Raw genomic sequence first — 6,056 nt, forward strand, 5'->3', positions numbered from 1 at the left:
TGTATTTAATCCTTACAACAAGTTGGTAAGGTAGATATTATTCCCCCCCATTTTTCAGATGAGCACACTGAGGCTCAGAGAGGTTAAGTTAACTTGTCCAAGGTCACACAGCTACTAAGTGGCAGAGCTCATATTCCATTCCAGGTTTACCTGATTCTGAACCTGTGCTAATAAATCCCACTTTAGACGGATCTCTTTAGTCTTTAAACAAAGCCTCAGAGGCTTTGTGTCTCACCTGTGATGAGAGAGCAGATGGCACCTTTCCTTCAGACCCATGTCTCCCCCCTGTGAGTCGAGGCACTTTAGTTCCAGTACCGTCCACACCCTAATGCATCCAGTGTAGCTTTATTACCTACATGGGGTGGTCATTTCACTGCCAGCTTTTCAGAGCGAGGGGAGCAAAGGTAATTTGGCAGCAAAAAGGACAGTACTCAGACACATAGAACACCCGAGCACAAGGGCAAGGGAGGGAGTTGGTTCCATTTTTCAATCCTGGTGACTTTATTGGCAGGACAAGGTAACCAAGCGTTGCCAAAGCTAGTTCATCAACCTCCTGCACTTTCCTCTCCGGCAAGAGCTGAAGCTTCCATCCTGATATGAGCTGGTTGGCGTCCCAGGGGCAGCTGCTGGCTCCTGTCATGAGCCTGCTACCTCCTCTCCCTCCAAAGCCCTAGGTTTCCTTCTTTGATAATCCAGAGATGATGATAACTAGGATTTGTACAGCAATCTAACATTTATGGTGCATTTTCATAGGCCTCATCTCATTTCCACCTTAGCGATAAGGCCCTATTTCTGGAGTGCTTTGTGGCCCTGAAAGGCCTAGACTACATTCTGAAATGCTGCTCCCCAGCTCTTTTCCTGGGTTCAAGTCTTCATCTGTCTCCTTAGCCAGGTTTGAACCCCAAACCCTAGCTCCTGCCCCAAAAAGACCCTGTTACCTGGGAGGGAAATGGTACTACCTGTATTTAAGATATGGAGAGACTGACGCCCAAAGAGATTGTGTCTTGAGTGAGGGTACACAGCTATTGAGTAGAGAAGCCAAGATTCAAGCCCAGGGCACTCTCTACTACACTGTGCTCTCTCCATGCCTGTAGGCTGTCCCCATGTCCCGGGGGTGGCAGCCGTGGTGGGGGGACAATGTTTGAGCTGGGCCATGGTACACAAGCAGGATTTTGATGGTGAGGCTGTGTTTGTGAAAGCCATGAATGTGGGACAGTGCATGGCAAACACAGCTGGAGGACAGCCGGGGCTAGGGATGTAGTAGGGACATGGGGGCCCACTTCGAGGGTCTTTCCTACCCTGTTAATGATTTTGACCCTCGTTACAGATACGGCCAATGGGGAGCCACTGGAATTTGGAGGTAGGGCGTAGGATCATCTAATCTGGGCTTTAAGGTAGGTGGAATTTCTGAGGGAATTATCTGACACTCCAAGGAAAAAGCTGGCACCAGTCCTTGGAGAATCAGATGAAAGAATTAAAGTTGAATCTAGTGGTTTTATCCAGTGAGAATATCATTGGAGCTGGGGTCAGTCTGAGGCTTCTTGGCCAACAGGGATGTGGTCCTTCCCTGGGCCAGGGCAGGGGGCTGAGGGGCTGTCTCATGGGGCACTGGGAGAGGATGGGTTCACTGGGTTCCCGTCAGCTGAAAGACCAGGTGTCAGGACTTCAAGAAAGAGCCATAGGGGTGAGAAAAATTACTTTCAGGCATCAGGTTCCATGGGGGCAGGTGCCCATGGATCTGGGGAAAGGGGCCGGGACTCTGGGGGCAGTACTGAGTCGACTCTGTGGAATTTCCCCTGGCAGCCCGGGGCCTGGTCTCCCATGATCTTCCAAGGAACAGGGGGAAGGGTTCTATCTTTCGACATGGGATCCCTTGAAGAAGGAGACCCAACAGATCCCAGGATTCTAGCCCCTTGGAAGAGGATGTGGCTGAGTCTCCCAGGTCAGGACTATGTGCCTGGGATTCGGCTCCTGGGCTTCAGTTAGACAATCACCCAAATGCAGGCAGGTTCTTGGCTGGGGAGCTGGAGACAGTTTTGGATTCTTTCTCAAAGTTTCCCATGCCGGCCTCCCCACCCCACCTCCGGTCACTGCCTGCTGGGTCCTATGCTCCAGCCACACTGGCTGCTTTCCTTCCTCTAACTCCCTGTTCCCCTCCCTCCAGGGGATTCACGCAGTCTCCCCAACCTATCCCTTTCCCTTCATTACTCCTACTTGTCCTTTGATCCTTTGGGTCTTGGCCTAGACCCACTTCTTCATGGGGGACTTGCCTGACTCCCCAGACTGGGGCTAGGCCCCCTGCCTGGATCTCATAGCTCCCCGTATGTCCTTACCATAGCACCTTTTTGCAGCGTGCGATTTATAGGTTTACGTGTGTGGGTGGTTTTGTCTCATGTCTGTCTCCTCCACTAGACTGCACGCTTCCTGAGGGCAGCCGCTGTGCCTGGTGTGCTCACTACTATCCCCGGTGCCTGGCACACGTGGGCACTCAGAAGGGTTAGCTCTCTGTGGTCAGCGATTCCTGCCGTTGCACCAAGTCAGCCATGAGACTGCACTGCGCCGTCATATTAGCCTTGGACCTGGGGGCCTGGTGGGTCCAGGGGCTCGGGCATCAGTGGGCCAGCAGGACCAGCACAGCCCCTAGTGAAGTGTACAGATCCCTCAGGGGGCTTTGGGGCCATTTCAGAGCATTCTAGGTGCAGTCACTCCGTCACTCAAGAGACTGATTCTTCCTAAGCACGTTTATTTCACGGTTGCCCTCCAGCCAACAAAAATATCTTTTTTGCCAATTTTCTCCTATAACATCATCCAATAAGAATGCTCTAAGGTGCTGCTGTGATTATTATCAAGATTGTTGAGAAGTTCAGAGTTTTCCAAGCAACTCTAGAGCCTTCCTTTTATTTGATACAAAGACCTGTGAGGTCAGAAGGGCAAGTATTTCATCCCCACTTGACAGCAGGGGAAAACGAGACTCAGAGAGTGATGTGACTTGCCCTGGTCATAGGTTCATAAGAGACAGCAAGTCTGGAACCTTGGTTTTCTTACTCCTGGGGCTAGACCCCTTTTCCCTATGTCCACGATGCCTTCACTGGAGGTGGTCATCATCGGGACATAACTTTCCCTGTCCTCAGGCTCCCAGTTCAACTCATCTTTGAATCCAGGGCAGTTGTTGTTTGACAGAAGAGAGACTGTCCACTCAAATGAAACTTTTTTTGCCCACCCAAATGAAACTAACATCTTGGGGGCACTCCCGGTGTGCCAGGCACAGTGCTGAGGCTGCTGTGCTCGTACTCCTTCCTGCCTTCCATCTTTGTTACTCCTTCAACAATCCTGTGAAGTAGGGGCAAGGCTGGAAAATCATTTTGCAGAGACGAAAATTGAGGACTAGAGAGGGTAAGTGACTTGCGCAGCTGGGATTCAACTCCCTATACATTGAACTCCAAAGCCCATGGGCTTTCCACATCCTCACTTTGCTTCTCATTACCATGTTCTCTGGGAAGAACCCTTGGGAAGACAGAATGCAGATGCTGGCTACCAGTTGTCTTTAACTGGAGGCAGGAGTCAGCTACTCCAAGAGATGTGATTCGGTCCTTCATCCTCTCTACAGGTTTACAGATAAACCGAACGAGGAGGATTTTCCCCCAGCTGTTACCTATCTTTTCCTGTACAGGTCAGGCTGTACCCAGAGACCAGAAAGTTTATTTAGAAGCTTCAAGAGTGTCTGCCCCCAAAAGAGATATGAGCAAGCGATGGGGCATTTGTCAAAGGTAAAAAACAGGAGAGAAGGGCTTCCCTGGTGGCGCAGTAGTTGAGAGTCCACCTGCTGATGCAGGGGACACGGGTTCGTGCCCCGGGCCAGGAAGATCCCACGTGCCGCGGAGCGGTTGGGCCCGTGAGCCATGGCCACTGAGCCTGCGCGTCCGGAGCCTGTGCTCTGCAATGGGAGAGGCCACAACAGTGAGAGGTCCATGTACCAAAAAAAAAAAGAAAGAAAGAAAGAAAGGAAAAAAAAAACAGGAGAGAAGAACAAAAAGTCAGTGAGAAGCAGGGAGAGGAAATAGGAGTCAAGGGGATGGTGGACAACAGAGAAAGACAGAATGACTCAGGAAGAGGGATGGGTGCCCTGGGGGAGGGGTTGGGAACAGGACTGGAGCTGCAATTTGTGAAGTTCACAGATAAATCTTGGTTCTTTCAGCAAAGCTTATCTGTAATGGGCTCAGCTCGCTGAGGCCCCATCTCCTGTAGGCATAAATCATTTTCTAATTTATAACATGAATAATTGATTTTGCCTCTGTCACCTCAACAATAAATCTCCCGATCACACATGCATAAGAAAATAATAATAATGAAAACGATCAGGATATGCTGCCATCGATTAACTGTGAGAGGGGCCACTTGGCTCACAATTCATGTTTTAAGTATTTCAGGTGGCACCGGGCCCACAAGCCACTTCTGCCCCTTGCCCCTGGGTTCTGCCTGCCGCCAGTGGGGAATGGATAAGGCAGGGGGAAGGGGAGCAAGGGCTGAGAGGGGAGGGCAGGCCAGGTCTGGCCATGGCGGGCCACGGACAGGATTAAGTCACATGTTTCCTCAATGGTTATTACTCATTTACCAGCTATTTACTGAATATCTCTTACCTGGAATGTCCCAGGCAGGTGTTGTCCAGGGCAGAGCAAGACCTGGTATTTGGCTTCAAGGAGCTTATGATACAGTTAAAGGGCAAAGCATGGAACACGCGATTTGGTGTTCAGGAGGGACTGAATTCAGGGGAAAGAGTTGTGCTGTGGTGTCTCCAAGCCAGGAACACTGTAATCCTCCCCAGTTCCTCTGGCTCCCTCTCCCTCCCCGCCGAGTCCTGCAGATTCTGTCTCCACGGCCCTGGCATCCACCCGCTCCCCTCCATTCCCCACTGCAGCCTCTGTCAGGGCTCTGTCATCCTTCTGCTGGCATCACAATGACCTCCTAAGTGGCTGCCCTGCATCCCTCCTGCCCCCTGCCCCCATCCATTCCCCTGTAGTGAGAGTGGTCTTTAACCTGACAGGTGGGCTCCCCACAGGCCCCTGGCTTCAATACCTCCCCCTCTGCCCCCAGCCTCTCCAGGCTCATCTACCAGGACTCCTCTCCTCTCTCAGCTCAAGCCATATTCAACTTGTAAAAAACGTCCAAGGGTGTCGTGTTCCTCTTTGCAGCCTCAGAACTTTTCCATGGGTCCCCTCTACCTGGAGCTCTCTTCCTCCTCACCCCTGCACCTCCTCACCCATCCTTTAGGTTCAGCTGAAATATCTTCCCTGCCTCAGCCTGGTAAGAAGTCCCTGATAAGCACCACTACCTACCACACCTGGCACTTCTCTTTCACGTCACACATGACATTGGAAACTTGCTGTTCAATACGTTTTCTTTCTGGTGGTGATAAAGTTCATGAGGCCAGGATCCATATCTTTTCTGTTTGCCACTGTTTCCTCAAGACACAGTCTAGTGCATGGCGCATAGTAGGTGCTTGGTAAATGATTGTTGAATGAATAAATAAATGATCTTCCTGCCTCCAGCCTATTTCCTTTCTGGATCATCCTAGATAGAATAATTTTTTGGGTGTGAGCGTCATGGCCAGACTTTTCTGTTCAGGAATTATCACCCATTGCCAGGGCCTGTGTGTGACATCCAAGCATCCCAGCCTGGCCCTGACGGCAGCAACCTGTCCTACACCATCATTCCAACTTCCTGTCTCATGAGTCCTCTCTGCTCACTTCCTGAAATACACTCATCCTTCATGACTTGGCTCGGATGCCAACTCTAGTTTGGCACTGTTTCTTTGCTTAAAAACTTCTGATGGTTCCCCTTTGCTACTGGATGGAAGGGGAGGAATTGAAGTGTTTTAAGTGGAAAAGTGACGTGGGCAGATTTGGGTTTGGGGTTGATTGTTCCGAAAGTGTCATGAGGGATGGGTCTGAGGGGGAGGGGACTGAAGGGAGGCAGGCCTTTCACTCTGGTCATGACCCTAGCCCGCCCCTCAGATCCGGGGAGCCAGGGGCCTGCTTTGGGCCTCACGGTGATTCACC

The sequence above is a fragment of the Mesoplodon mirus genome (assembly GCF_964341445.2).
Source record: "Mesoplodon mirus genome assembly, chromosome: 2".
Taxonomy (NCBI): domain Eukaryota; kingdom Metazoa; phylum Chordata; class Mammalia; order Artiodactyla; family Ziphiidae; genus Mesoplodon; species Mesoplodon mirus.